Below are 17,016 nucleotides of genomic sequence, written 5' to 3'. Positions count from 1 at the left end.
AATCCTACAACACAACGACCCAATCAGTGAAATAATTATCTTTACTGACTCGAAATCAAACATCCAGGCTCTTAACTCACCGCATGCAAAGAAAAGCAGCAAATTTTCAACTCGATCATGCAGGCAGCTGAAGGGCTAAAAAGCACAGGCACCAAAGCAACAGTATACTGGATACCCAGCCACGTCGGGATCGACGGCAACGAAAAGACAGATATACTGGCAGCTCCACAAAGCTCAAGCAACGAGCCCATCAACAGGATATACAACAAATTATCAGTGAACGAGCAATGTGCCCAGCTCAAGATACACCTCCAAACCAAATTCCTAAAAACAATAAACCCAATCTAAAACTAAGAAACAAAATTGTTCTGCTAAAATAGCATAACCACAAGTCAAGAGAACTAACCAGGATCCTCTTCAGGCTACGGACTGGCCACAACAGACTACATGACCAACAGGCAAGATTAAATCCCATCATCGACCCAATATGCAAGGACTGCAACGAAGGAGAAGAAGAAACAACAGAGCATGCCCTGCTCAGATGCACCACCACGAAACCTAAGAGAGAAGAAATTAGATGTTACTTCCAAAAGCATAAAATAGAAAATGAATTACCCAACTTACTATATCAATCCATCCTACAAAAACAACACCAATCATGAGATCACCAAGTTGCAAATCAAATACCTAGAAAAACAGAATAACAAACAGAATATAAAATCGAAAAATCCATCCCACTCACCAACGAAAACAAAGCCAGAACTCCCACACCAATAGAAGACAAAATCCAGCAGACCGCCATCCCCAACAAACAATAACGTAAAAAAAATAAAAAAATAAATAAAACCACACCAAAAGTCACAGCCAAACACCAAACCAAAACCAAACGCCACAAAATCCAATCCACAGCAGAAATGGCGACCGACGCTACCGGAGCCACATAAGACAAGCGGAAAAGAAGATTAGGGATAATAAGCACGCAAAAGCTGGAGACACCCCTGCCCCTCCAGTACCCTCATTGAAAAAAAATTAAACCCATTCAATATAATTTCCAGCTTGTTGATTTTAATGCTTTCGCCTAACCTGGTCGCACGTTGAAAGGGGTTAAGAGTCTCCTAGTCTATGGATAACTAAAGCATACTACATTATTTCACTTGTATCGTTTGCACATAAGTACTTTTCATCTCCTGGAGGTTCCACCTTCTTAAAGAAATGCTTTCTATTTATAGCCTTTACATTTCATGTGTGTATGTTAAAAAAAATTATCTCCATATAAGTAAACAGAGAACAGCAGCGCGGCAAATTTGACGGAAAAACAAAAAAAAATATTTCTATTTGTATTTGAGATGATATATACTAAAAGGAATTATCGTCTGCTAATATATCTGGACCGTGCTCCCACTATTTTGGATATTTAAATTTTTCTGGTTTGTGTTCCTAAAAAGCCTCTGATTTATCTCATTCATTAGTATATCTAGACTCAGTGGAACACCAAAATTATACTAAGTATCGCCAGTTTTCAATTTTTATCAATTCCTTCATCCGTCTTTCATATATTCCACATCCCTTGATCTGTAAGTGGCCCAGTATTTCTCTCGTACTATGCCAAATTAGACACATGTCAGTTTCAGAATTTTTCTTTTCTCCCAAACACTAAACATTTGGGTTATTATTTTTTCCCTGTACACTGGAATATTTTGAACAGCAGCATTAACCGTGTTACCTGTAATTTGCGGGATACTATTTTCAGATTGTTTAAACCAGGGAGTGAGTGGTATAGATTCCACCCCGTCCGGTCTGGTTGTAAGCCCAACTGTAAAAAAGACTTAGTCCCTTACTTTTATATAGAACTGATGATCATAGATTCCGCTAAACTCCTTCTTTCCTCAGTTAGCAAATTACTCGATGCTGTTCTCGTGTCGTGGGCTTCGAGAAAGTGTAAACTTAGAAACCAATTTTATTGGGAGAGACCTTGGACGACGAGAGATCTTGGTTCTGGCTCTGAGGAGGGTCCGATTAATTCGGTGAATTCGGTTTTTGTTTTCTAAAAAAGATACGATTTTCATTCTTATAGCGTACGTAAACATATTTTTGTTTTTCCCCTGTTTCGATAGACAGAAAGTGTCAAAGAAAATCGTCATACCGTGTTTTAGCCACTAGAGATTTTTTTTGCTCTTTTGAAGTCTGTTTTTCTCTTGGTTTATTGGCCAAGGCAATGGAGAAGTCTGACGGTTATGTTTTATGTGCCCTTAACGGCACTCCGGGCAGCCCTCGTGAATTTTTGTTCAGTTTTGTAAATGCGACAAGAATTTGATTATTCAATAAGGCCCACCACTGTTTTTCTGCAATTTGGCAAACTTGGCAGCAGCTAAGGCCAAACGAGTAGCTTCACTCCAGAGTCGCAAAGATCTCCCCATCACTCAAAAACGGAAAAAAGATGAACAATCCCCAATCGAAGTGATCCTATTGTAAAAAAGAAAGTACTGTAGTGTAAAGAAGAACAACTCCATCTCGTCTCATTGTTGTCAGAGACAAAAATGGACCTGACCTCAATCAATGCTTTAAAAAAGGATGAACTCATTTCCCGTTTTTGCATGGCCATTTCTCTACTTGAAAGCCAACTCAATAATGTGTCATCCCTAGAGTTAAAAGTCGACAATTTGAGTGAGTCCTTGGAAGAGCAAGATAATCGGGATGAACGTCTTGAAAGTGGCGCCATACGGGTGAAATTTTTCTTTGAGGATACAGTCTTTAACATGCAAAGACTCATGGCTTCTCCTTGCTCTAATCCATCAGTACCTTCTTGTGCATCGACTGTCCGAGGTAAGATCTCTAGCTCCGTCCACCACTCTCTTTACACCAATTCTTCGTCTCGTTGCCGTAAACGCTGTATTGGGAAGCGCCTTCGTGAATATGACAGCAAGGTGGTCCGCTGAGCTTACGAAGGTACCGTAAATTTTCTTTTCTTCGGCTGCACGGCAAACAAAGTGGTACCTCATTGCGATTTGCTTTGTTTTAGGGTGGAATTCTGGGTTGTGGACTAATTAAACGGCACCTTGGTTGTCGCAAAATATTTGGACTTGCTGCTTATTTTCTTCGGTGGAGTCCTGAAGTATGCACCTTGGCCATTCCGCCGTTTTGGCTGCCTAACAGGCCGCAACATATTTGGCTTCAGTGGTTGATAGGGCGACGCACGTCTGCTTTTTGCTGGACCAGGTGATAGGCTCGCCTCGAAAGAAGAATATGTTGCCGGACGTTGAGCTCCTGTCATCGATGTCTCCGGCGAAGTCGGCGTCGGAGAATCTGGTCATTCATTGAGTTCAGTTTTTTTCCAGTTTAAGTGTTTGAGTTTAAATCCCTTGAGTTTTTCGCCCGGCCAAATGCCGAAACTTATTGTTCCGTTCAGGTAGGTCAATATTTTTGGAACGGTCTCCCAGTGCATCGTATTTGGATCATGGCAGTGTTTTGCGACTTGGTCCACTGCATATGAGAAATTGGGTCGGGTGCGGCATGCCAGGTAGAGAAGAGCGCCTACAGCTTCACGATTGGGAAAAGGATGTTCTTTCGACTCTCCCTCGCTCTTCGAGAAAAAATAAATAAATTAAATAAATTAAATTGAATTCAAAATAAAATGGGCTAATAGTAAAGTTAGCCGGATGAATCATCAAAACTGTCAGACGAGATCCAGGATTATATTTGGAAATCATGAAATCAAGAAGGGCTGATGGGACATGGGGGTTAGGCGAATTGTTGGCTGATAAAGTGAATTATGTATGATAATTGCATCGGCATGTGACAAAACATGTCACGCATAAAAACTTGCCAGCTGAGATTGGGGAAAGCTCATAGCTCCACCGGTATGCAAGTGGAAAATATGCGTTTGTCCGGCATTAAATACAGTCAATCCGGGGAGCTGTTAGGTTCATTTGGCATTTGCAACAAATGGTCAGTGCTGAATTCGTCAGTGATACGGCAAAGTACGGAGACTCATTGATCAATTTTTCCACGAAGAAATTTCCTGAATCATGTCTGACCAAGAATTTTCTGGTACCAGCGAAATTTCTCTATTGAAAAAAACTGGTCAAGTAACTTACGATATACTTGAAAGTTAAAAATATTTTCATCTTTTCTTAGAATTGAACCTCCGATCTTTTGACTGCTGTGCAAGAGCCTTACCACTGAGCTATAACAAAAACATATTTAACCCTAGCTCAGCTAGTTTTTTAACTAAGTCACAACGGTTTGGGAGTATGAATACATTTCCACCTTCTGAAAGTGGTAAGTAGATTTTTTAATTTTTTAATATTCCTATTGTAAACTATTCCTTAATTTTTGGTTAAAGACCCACCCTTCAGTCGTGTTGGATCTAGTACAGCTGCTACCCTAAATGTGCCCAATGTTCTTACACCTGGCGTAAGAATTGTTTGTTTTTTGTATATTTGTCTAACTTAATAATTGTTAACTTATACATTGCAGATGACAAGATCCCGCTCATTCATTTCCATGATCCCGACCAGGGTGATCCCGACGGGGCTGTCTGATCAGGTATGCTTTTTATCCCTGCGTATGAATCCACAAGCTTGATTGTCATTTTCCATTTTCCTTCTAGGTGCACACTCAATGCAATAAAAAGCTCGCAGACCTGGAAAAGAAGCTTCGAGAAGAAACATCGAGGCAAAAAAAATTTCGTATTGTCACCCCCTAATTCTTTCCCTAAAAAATGATTTGAAATTCCACCGTGATTCAATCGACTCCACCCCTCGAGGCGAGATAGAGTTGACTTTGCCGATTTCGGTTCAGACAGCTACAACCTCCATCAAACATAATGGTGTTATATCAGATGACGGAACTATGATTCTGGTTGCCCACTTAATGGCATATCAGAACTCATACACAGTCAAACAAAAATGTACAACAGTTGAATTTAAGAACAGTTAGTTTTTTTTGTTTGTATTCTTTTGTTTCGTTTCTTTGACTGGGGCTTTTGGGGTGTATTACACACTTTTTTTTCATTTCTTTTATTGCCATTAATTAATTTACTTTTCATCAAAATGTGGTTTTTACAGCAGCTCCCAGAGTTGAAAGATTATTATAAGATGATGAATTCCATACAAAAATATCTGAGGAAGTTTCTCCATATATGCCGTACTTAATTTTCAATTATATCCATTTTTAATTCCATATTTCACAGGGTCTTCAGTTTGACATCCATAAACTCGTTGTATCTCGAGGGGGAAACATACTTCTGCACTCCACACCAATGAAGAATGGCAGAGGATGGGGGAGCGAGTTCGTGAGTTGGAGGAAGAAGTTCGTTTTTAGCGGATTAAAAATGAAGGTATCTATAAAGGAAAATCATTTTGTATGAATTTCAAGGAAAGACATGTAACACGGAAAAAATGCATTTCAATCTATCACAAAGAAAACCTCAAAGTGGTATTCCGTGCCCTGTCTACATGAGCCATCACTTCCCACGAACTCTTCTACTTCGATTTCTGGTAAAAGTTAAAATGATATGATGTAATTTTTATTTGAAGCGTAACATGGAAAAACAAAAAAAAAGAAAATAATTCGGACTCACATACTGCACAAACGAAAACTCTAGTTACGTTAGGGTTTTCCTCGCTTTTCTTCTCCAACATTGCACACGTGTTCTGGACAATGTCGCAAATACACGCCGATCTGACCAGACTGATGACGTTGAGTGATTGGCGATTATGCAGACGTCGTCGTCGTCGTTTTCTAGGCGGTTTCCGTCCTAGCCGTCACCCCAACGACCGAAAAGAAACCAGAATCCAACAGTATATCAAGTCGCAGATGGCGTTGTTCGCATTCATTGGGAATTTTCGTCGACGGCCAATTCAAACGGCATCTTTGAGGACGTGTTCTACGTGAACTGTTTTCCGGTCGATATTGAAAATGCCACCACACTCTTTTTTCCGGCGTTCAAACCCTGATCTTCACTTTCACAACTATTTCCGTTTGACGTGCTCTGCCTCGTCGGTTGGTGCGGAACGAGCCGTTCCCAATGTCATACCGCGCACCGTCTCACTGGAGATGGGAGGCCAACAGCTGCTCGACATACGCCCCATGGTCACCGGACAAGTTGGGGGTTTGTCGCCTGCCCTTCAAGGACTTTTTTAGGTAATTTGTAGTAAGCAGAATACAAAACATGCAATGCTATTTTTTATTTATGATCTACGAATGAAATAAAGCAGGCACATAAGCTGAAAGATTGCTCAGCTATAATTTTTTCTTGTCGACAAAAAATAAAATGTTATTTTACTATACGAGGCAAAGGATTTTCACAAAAAATTAATGAGAAAATAATAATCCTTCATGGCGATTACAATTTCACCAGTTATCCCTATATATTACTTTGAATGTTTCTATTTTCCCCCTATTATTCCTTCAGATATTGATTTTAGTGCAAATATTTTAAGTTTTAAATATTTGTGAAGTTTCATAAGCAGTAGTAACACATGCGTATGAGTAGACCCGAAAGGTAAATATATAAAGAGTACATAAGATATTTTTGACATCTTTTCCTCTGAAGTTATTTCTGATTATCTTATTTAATAAAAAGCAAATAAGTTAAACGGATCTTGTTCCCGTCGCCATTTGAGTTCTCTTACTTTCGTCAACAAGAAATGAAAAGAAAACGGCACTACTCAATCTCAAAGGAGGGAAAAAGCGACGTTGCCAAGTTAAAACAATGCCCAAAACGAATTGGGCTTCTAGCAATTTCACAAAGTCGTCAGTAAGCCTATTCCGATTTTTGTTTACTTGCCACCGTTGCTCCAAGTGATTTCCACCCTGAATTTCAAAAATATTTCAAATTAATTGTTTCTTTATTACCTTCAATAGCATTTGCTTACATTATGTAAACAAATGTAAATTACATCACGCTGAGCAGAGGTGCGTTAAATTATAAAACCTTATTTGCCAAAAGTCACTTGACTCAGCTTATTGACCAATGAAAACTTCTTTTGAATACGCCAGAATGAACTTACTTTTTTTGGAATAAGTAGATAAATCGAAATGACTTATTTAAACAATTCGCAACGTGTTCTCCTTTGTCTTGTTTTCCTTGGTTGGAGGGATATCGTCTTTGTTCTAGTAGGAGATATTTACTCGTCCTCCAAAAGAAAAAGAAGGATAAATCTGAACAACCCACGGGATGGGAAAGAAGGGGGAATGGTAAAAAAAATAATCTCAAATAATTAATTAATTATTTAAAAAGGATCTCCAAAATTTATTTATCTCCTTTCCTGAATACTTTTAATATAATAACCGTTTATCACTGGGGAAGTTGTGGGACTTAATTATTAGGACGATTTAAAAGATATTGCAAAACAAAACAAAATCATCATCATCGTGAATTATCGCTGATGATTTCAATGAAATTTTAAAATATATAATTAAGGCCCAATAAAGTGAGCCTGACGCGGACCTGGATGACTTGGCCTAAACGTCGCTCATCCTCTCCTTCAAACATTTAGACCAAAATCCTCGTGACGGATTGAATCCTATAATTGATTTCATTTACATTTTCTATGGTCAAACTTTAATCTTAATCATGTAGTATAAAGCATTGTTTGCCCATCTTTCTGACGGAAACATCTCTAGATTAATGAAAAACTGAGAAACTTTACCATCGGTCTCGTTGGAACAGAACTTTTTAAGAACATCAATCGTTTGAATTATCTAAGTACATCATTTGCGGCCTTTTAAGTGAAGTTAAAAACTTAAGCAGTTCTAGCAGAGTATAATAATTTGTGTCCAATAAACTGCTGTCACAAGTCTAGTCTAGTCAAAAGTTTTATTCAGTAATTTGTTTTTCTTTATCAATTGTCTCTTGTATTACTTCTTGCTTTATCAGCATCTTTCACATGTCCTAATCGACATTCTATTTTTTAAAATACTTGGGCCATTATAATCCTTAAACCTGAAATTAGGGTTCCCACGCGACCAAAACCGATTGAAAAATGGACCAATCAATTGGAAAATTTTGTAAAAAAATCCTAATTGATTCCCAATCGGCTAAAATATTTTACCATAGATTATAATAATTTGATTAATTTTTGTTAACAATTATAATCGATTTAAATCGATTTAAAGAAATTTTAAAAAAAGTGTTAAAATTCGATTATAATCGATCACAATCGATTAAAATCGACTTAAATCGATAAAATCGTGATAAAAAAAATGAATTTATTTCTTATAACAATTGATCTAGGATTAGCTATTTTTCATATATTTTGAATCTTTTTTTTCAAAACTTCATGAAAGCTGCCAATATAGACAACTTCTATCTTATCCCGGGAAAAATTATGGAAAACGATGTCAATGAAATTTTAAATGACGCTGAGGCTACTACTGAGACTAATATCTTAAAAATAGTGAAAAACGTAACAATCTACTTTATTCAATTTTACATGATATGTCCTTTTTTTGTGTAGCTTCGTAACCTGATAAATTTCATTCGAGGCTCAGGGTAACGTCGCGAGTTTTTCTAAAACATGTTTGGCGATTTAAATGTTCCCCACTCGGAGCTTATTATTGATGTCGTTACTCGCTGGAATTCGTCGTTTGGAATTAAAGAAAGCAAATGAATTGCAAATGAGAAAGGTCAGAATCAGTTCAAAGAGTTACAGTTAGTCAGTTGAATGAATTTATTAATTTCCAGTAATTTTATAAGGTAATTAATCTATTTATGCAGAAAACATCCAACAGGACTGTCAAAATCTTAAATCTGTCAGAATTTGAATGGGAATTCCTGGTGGAAATGAATGAACTATTAAATGTATCTAAATAATAGTTTAGAACTTATTTTATTGAACAGGATTTCAAAATGGCCAGGAGACGACAATTGCACTGTCCGTTTTATTCGCTCATTCAACGCCTAAATGGCTATTTAGATATAAAAAATCTAGATAAAATCCCATATTTCAACGAATTGGAAAAACAAGGAAAATCCATTTGTCACTAAAAAGATGGCATGGTTAGAAAAAAAAGGTTTTTAAAGAATTTTTACCTTTCGACCTTTCGCCATTCATTCACTCGCCACAAGTATAAGATACATGACATATACAGTGGGTACCTAAAGTATCCGTACGGCTGAGAGGAGCAGTACGGAAAACGCGTTTTTCAAAACGCTCCCATAAATTGAATTCTCGTTGGAATGCAATAAAATTTTTTTGTAAGGTTAAGATTAGGGTGGGGTTTCATCTGATTTTTTTTGGGAATTTTTCATCACCAGTGTTGCCATATCAAAAAATATTTACCCTTTCTCTTTCTCCCTCTTCCGTCCAAGGGAAGAAAGAGATTTTGGGATATGGCAACACTGGTGATGGGGAATCGAGGGGAAGAAAACGGAAAACTTATAATTCGTGTTTTCATTTTTGATTTCATTACTATAAATGAAACTTAAAAAATGTGATCTTATGACCACATATAGAGCTAATGCAGCTCTTTTTTTAAGAACTTTCCCACCCTTTAATGTTACTTATTTACCGAATAAGAGGCCTCCAAAGTAAGCCCATTTCCCTACTAGGCCTCTCGGCCGTACGGATACTTTCGCAACGCGATAAAAACCACATATCGCGTTGTTGAAAAATTCCCAAAAAAAATCAGATGAAACCCCACCCTAATCTTAACCTTACAAAAAAATTTTATTGCATTCCAACGAGAATTCAATTTATGGGAGCGTTTTGAAAAACGCGTTTTCCGTACTGCTCCTCTCAGCCGTACGGATACTTTAGGTACCCACTGTATAAAATATGTATTGTATACGTAAAATTTCTTTATTTATAGTGTTCGACCCGCGTTGTAAGCTCCAATAATTCAAACAAGCTGAGTGCCTGTCAGTCATGTTGACAAATTAAACGTAAAGCCACCACAGCCAGAATCCTCTTTAGTCGTTGATATGCTTTGGTCCGTTTTCTCATCAGCATCACAGTCAGCCAACGTAAATGAAATTTTTTACATAGACGAATTTCAATTATTATTAGAAAAACCATTGGTTCTCAAAAGCAATCTAAATTTCTCCCTTCCAGAACGGTGGAAGGAGAAAGAAGAAAAATCCCCATGTTTGTCGGACATGGCAAATGATATTATCGCTTTCCCTGCAACATTGGTTGACATTGGTTCCCAGTAGAGCGATCATTTTCTGGAATGGTTGACATTGTAACACCTGTTCAAGTCTCATTACATGCCAAGAAAATTCAAATGTTGCGTGAGGTGGAAGAATATTTTAAATTGGCGGGGGGGGGGGGGGGATTGCAGGAACTCATTTTGAATCAATGATTTAAAAATTCAAAGAAATAAATTCAAAATCCATTTCATACAGTACCTACCAGAAGTTTGGAAACGCGCGAGAGGAGCGGAGAGAAGCTTATGTAAAAAACCGATTTTCGCCGCGTTCCCAAAAAATCGGGTTTTTTACGGAGGGTGTTTAAATTTTTTTTTAAGTAGCCATAATAGTTGGCTACTTCCTGAATTTTTTTCAGATTTTTATATCTAAGGAGAGGGCAGCTTAGCTGTCAGCGCAAGTCACGCGCTGCCCTGACTCCGTTCCCGTTTCAACGGCAATGCCGTAAAAAAAAGAGGAACAGCCATCACAGGGCCGTCCATCGGGTGGAGTACTAGGGAAAAATTTTTTACAACTCTTGTAAAGAGTGTTGGACAGCGCATGTCACGCGCTGCCCCCACTCCGCTCCCGTTTCAACGGCAATGCCGTAAAAAAAACAGCCATCACAGGACCGTCCATCGGGCTGAGTACTAGGGAAAAAATGTTCACCACTCTTATAAAGAGTGTCGGACAGTACAAGTCACGCGCTGCCCCGACTCTGCTCCCGTTTCAAACGCAATGCCTTTCAAGTCCATTTACTTGAAACTTGAAACTTGATCGAGATCGTGAAACAAAATTATCCACAGTATTTACTTGAGGAAGCGGTCTTTGGTGATTTTCGCGATTGCTTCAGGTGATCAGGGAAACCACAAAGAGTGATTGAACACAAGTTTCCAGTACCCAAAAATGCTAAAAATGTCGTGTTGACATGTTTATAACTATCAGCCAGAAACAAACATTACCAATTCAACATCATTTATTCTCACATTTGGTTTTCTTTTTGCTTTTATACCTCATTAAAAAAATTTTGCTCGGTAAACACTTCGAACAGTCCAAGGATTCTGCATAAGTCATGTTAGCCTTGAAAGAACGTTTGAAAGTTGGATTTTTAACCGAACAGTTTACGAACAAAAACAAGTGATGCTTCACCATGTCAATGTCAACTTGCAAGCAGTTCTTGTTCTCCCTCTTTTTTTTCTTATTCTGCTTTTGAAATGTTTCAGAATACGTGATTTTACCATTTTGGTCACATAAGTCACATGACGGCCGCCTTGGGTTGTTGCAAACTTATTGACAAAGGAGACTTGCTTAAAACCTGTGTGTATAGCAACTACCACTATCTCCCAGCTATCACTGTCTGACTCAAACACACATTTTAGCTGGCCACCATTGATGTCTTCTGAACCCTAAATTGAAAAAAAATAGTTTATTTCGTTTTATAATAGATTAGATGGAAAATGATTCAAAACTACCCTCAGACAGACTTTGAAAGTATTGATGGGCACAAGATTTCAATTTAGGTAAACGTTCACCCCACGAGTAGTGGCAGGAAGATAAAATGCACGGCGGTTTAAACGAGCTACAATGTCGCTATCCAATTAATTGTTGACATGTTCATAACTATTAGCCAGAAACAAACATTACAAAAACAACATAATCTATACTCACATTTTAATTTCTTCATTCTAAACTAAAGCTCAGCCTTAAATGAAAGGTGTAAAAAACTTTGATTGCACATATTGCAAAGGCAGATAATTTGTCTTAGCTTTTTTTGTGTTAGTTGTTTGGTGTCACTTTCATCACCTCGGATTCCCCTCTGAAATTGAAAATATTAAGGACAAAGAAACTTTTTAGCCAATTGTTTATTTAATTTATCGTTATTTTATCCCTTCTTCCTTATTGACTTACGTTGGACTCCTTTTATCTTCTACCGTTCCGACATATTTTTGAAAACAGTTGGTAACAACTTTTCGCACTATATGAGGCCCTGTTCAGTAGATTCAAAATTGATTATAAGTGAGATAAGCATAAGCTGGATAACACACGAATTTTAGCTATGTGAACAAACCTAAGCGTCCAGACACTCAGGGAATAAGCGATTACCTTCACCCAGGGAGGAATTCTGATACGGTTGTTGGAATCTTTCCCAGACGGACAATCAGGAAACCACAAGGGTCTTCCAGCACAACGTGCGAAACATGGTCGGGATGTTGTATAGCATAATCCTAGGCGATAAAACCTTACAAACTATACAGTGAAATACAATTAATATAGTACTATTTGATTGAATTACTGCATCAATATTGATTTATACCTATGACCAAGCAGAACAAATTTTTACAATCCTACTTGCTCTCTCCACTCTTCAATGATGGATTTTACAACTGTTTTCAGTGTTTCATTTCCTGTACTGTTTTCAGTTTTTTCGTCGGCGCGGGTGCTAAAATTAATTTATTTTTTATTTTTTTTTTACATAACGTATTTTTTTAAGTTACACACAAGATATCCTAAGCGTCCCCCGCAAAATAAAAAAAAATGTAAAATGAAACAGCCTAGGGTAACACCTATAGTTAATCTTGCATAAAAACCATGTTCGAATGAATTTCTTGATAACCAATCGATAGTTCAAGAAAACTATGGACGCTCTTCAATGACATCAAACGACATCATCCGATTGCCCTTTTCTCTACAAATTCCGTATTTGATACACTGCTGATTCGGCAGAACAATTACCTATGAAATTTAAAAAAATTATAATTAAAAGAAAAAATACAATTTTAATTTACACATACCGTACTGCATTTCAAACAACACAAATGAGAACAAGGCAATCGTTTGCTTCGTTAAGAGTCACCGTCAAATGGTAATTAACACACAGGACACAAAGTTGTCAAAAATGATTTTATTTCTTTTCTTTCAATTCTTTCTTCCCACGCTGTATTTCTCCCTTTCTGCTGACTCAGACCTTTTTTTACATCTTCATTTCTTTCTCACCTACAACTACCACATTTCATCACCATGATGTCTTTTTTTGCTCACCCTCTTTCTCCAACTTCATTGTCTCAATTTCACCTTCACTCATTTTACCAATACAAAATCTTCCAATTTCTATAGCCAAATCAAGCTCTTCCAACCTTCCCAAGTTCGATTTTCCAGAATTTGACAGCAGTGTTCTTCATTATTGGCGTGCCTTTTGGGACTAAATTGAATTTGAGGTTCTCAAAACGCTACCTTTACTGGAGCCACGGAATTCAACTTCCTTAACTCTCGACAGAAGGGCGCACCCAAAGCAGCCCTGTCAGGCCTCACTCTAAAACAACGAAAGATTGATTCGGTCAAAATAAGAGGATCAGAGCTACCCACACGCGAGAGATTTAAAACATGGTGAAGCTTTAACTGTTTGTGCAAGTTTACACATCTTTGCTGACCAGTTGGAATCGCACATCAGAGGCTTAGATGCTCTTGGCAAAACGGCTGACTCATTTGGTTATATTCTCGTTTGTATTCTCTTTAATAAGTTCTTGTCTGAACTACGTCGCAACTTGGCTCGACCACATGGGATACAGAATGGACTCTAGAGGATTTGAAAGTGGTGATAAAATGAGAACTCGAAGTTTTGTACTACATTCCATTCGTACAGCATTCCAACCAGAATTCAACATGTTTTAAAAAGAACAGTATGCTTTTCGCGGAGCGTCTCAATCTACAAAGAAGAATCAACGCTATGCCTACTGCCTAGATGAATACACTTAAACTTGTATCGGGAAAGCAACAAAGCTCTGCTTAAACTGCTTATACGGGCCACACATTAATTTTAAAGAATGTTCTTTCAAGATTCGTTAATACTGCTATAAGGCTCATCACTCCAGTTTGCACCCAGACAACTCAGAGGAAGTCTACGAGAACCCAACCGTGCCCTCCATGTCCGTTTCTATGTCTCCATCCACAACCTTGGTGGCCGCTATTCACCATTCGAATTCGTTCGGATCGTTCTCACAGCCGTGCATCTTTCTTATACCAAGTCCAAGACGAGAAACGTTGAAATTTGTATCGATCCGCCTGAATATTCTTTCTCGGTTGGTGATGACGAGGCCTGCTGGCAGCCTCTCATAACTTAATCAAGTATACGTCGTTAACTAGGCTATTTAGAAAAGGAGAGAGACCGGGAAAATTAAAAATGGAACTTCCACCAACTCGACGGGGTGTAATCTAATAAAAAACAACAACTCTATACTCTTTCGCTATATACCCGCGCCGCCTACGCACTCACGCAAAGAGCTTCCAGCCATTTTCTCTCTCTCTCGTCGATGATGACGTACTGAACATCTCTAAAGCGCTTTCATAGGGGGAAAACTTTTGGAGATTATATAGAGCAAACAAAACAGGCTAGAGAGAGAGAGAGAGAGAGGCCAGACCACAACGTTTGTTTACAAATTGATATGACAAATATCGTTGCCGAATAAGTTTCATTTTGGCTAGCTCCACATTTCTTTTCTTTCTTTTGTGCGTGTTGACTTGACATCATTATTCCTTTTTCTTTTTCTGTTTGGGATCTCTTCGTATCCGGTTCGTTTTTTTCCATCGGGAATTTACTTCATCCGGATCGTCTTGATTTAGCAATGCCCTCCGGTTCTGTAGATCTACAAGCTTGGATGTACTGTGCGTATAGAGTAACTTGCATGTTTTGTTTTTTTATCGTCTAAAAGGGGTTGAGAGGAGATAAAAAGACGTAGCCTGTATTTATATTTCACGTTTTGTATAATACGTTTCTCTCTCTTGGATTGTTGCACCGCTTGAAAACAACAGTTTACGTCTCATTTTTTATTTTCTGGGAAATAACAAGGACCGTTGCTTGAGATGGGCAAACGAATATAAAAATATAAGAAGATGGAAGGAGAAAATATTCATGCAAGGAGATGGGGGAACGGGCGCATTTTTCTATCTCTCTCTTTCCCCCCAAGTTATAATAACATATCCCCGTCTTCTTATTTTTCTTCTTCCCATTTTCTATTCTTTCTCCCATACATAAATTGGTACTCTACGCTTATACATTTAGACTTGCCTTGAATATTTCACCGAGAAACGGACACTGGAGTCTGGGCAATCTCATTGCTGGGTTATAGAGTATGTATATATACACACACTTGGCTAAAGTCTGTTTTCCTATACTATTTCTACCCTTTATCTGGACGTGTATACCTCTCTGTGTTTTGATGCCAGTTGCTGCGCAGGCTGTACTGCATCACACATTCAGATGTAACCGACAACAATAAAACCATCTCCCACTGCTTGCCTACATTGCAACAACAGAAAATGGTCTGCACCTCTTCCAGCAAATGAAATGGAAACACGATATCAGATAGGGCAGCCCATAAAAAGATGTCCAGAGTGGAATAAGAATGTTTTTCATCAAGCGGCCGAAACTCTCTCATTTTCGTGAGTTGCGCGTCTATCCTTTTGTTTGCCGCTGGGCTCTACGTGATATAGTCTAAACAAATGATTCATTCGCAAGCGCAACATCTATTTGCGTAAGAACGTTTTGACGAGGTACGACTGCAACTTATAAGCGTTACAAAATGACACTTCGTTTTCATTACATTTCATGCCTTGTTAATCCTTTCAAGTTCCAAACACTAAAAATATTTCAAAAAGATAAACTTCGTCGGATAGACTGTTCCATGTCGCCCCCGATTAAGATGTTTGGCCAGATTTTCAAGTTATTAGGAATCTTTATGTATATTTTATTAATGAGCATAATTAATTAGTTTACGGTGCGTGATTGAGTTGTCCAACGTTTGAAACTTGAACTAAATTATAAGAATCTAACGAATAGACGTTTTGATAGGATGCAATAGTAGGTTCTAATCCCGCCAAGTTTATTGTTAGCCAGAATGCTGACTTTAATTCATGTTATCAGAGCAGAAGCATCAACAAGTTAAAGAACTATTTTTGGTTTCCTAGTATCTTCGCTTGCTGGCTCAGCTGACTGTGCTGACTCCGGACAATCACGCTCTGATATCTGACTCTAAATAATTAAAATCAATAGCCTGCTTATATTCATGTCGTTCAAATGATGGATTTGGTAATATTGTGAAATAGTTTTCATGTATAGTATGTTGAGTAAGTGCAAATAACACCATTTATTCAACACATATCACTCCATGGAAGATGCCAATTAAGACTCATAAATTGAAATTTTCATGCGTGAATTGCAAACGGGAAACAATTTGAAATTATGTGACTCCCGACCTCTTTCGTAGTTCTACCATTTGCATCCCAAATTTTCAGCGCAGACCAGTGCCAACACTGCTTGTAACACAACCGCACGTGGGGCAATTGTAATACCGATTAAAATTGCTTTCATGCTGACAGAAATTTTGTATTCCTTGCAACCTTTGTTGTTTTTCGAGAAAAAATATTTCACAATAGATCCACGCGTAGCTTCATAAAAATTTCAAAGTGTGAGTTGAACAGCCATCAGTCTTGGGTTTTAAGGTGCATCATAATGTTCGCTAATTATTAATTGTGGCCGTAATTAATGTACATGTGTAGGCCGCACACTGAACAACCATAGTTTAATGAGTCTTGATAATAAATACAGTATTTTTCTATTGGTTCAAATAAGGAGGTAACAGTACATGAAACATTGTCACCAATTTTATCTTTAATATAGTCTTGTAGTGAGAGTCCACAACAAATCCACAACAAACTAAATATAAGGCGAATTGGGTAGTTAATTTTCACGTTGAGCCGACTCTGACTGTCTTCTGATTGAAATAAAAATAATTCAGTGTATAATGGGAGTTGCAGGAACTCTTGAGGTAGTGATAATGCAGGTTTTCAACCCGTGTTGATCCCATACAATAACGGCTGTTGTAATAAAA

Source organism: Daphnia pulex, chromosome 7, assembly GCF_021134715.1.
Source record: "Daphnia pulex isolate KAP4 chromosome 7, ASM2113471v1".
Lineage (NCBI taxonomy): Eukaryota > Metazoa > Arthropoda > Branchiopoda > Diplostraca > Daphniidae > Daphnia > Daphnia pulex.
This window is presented reverse-complemented; position numbering follows the sequence as displayed.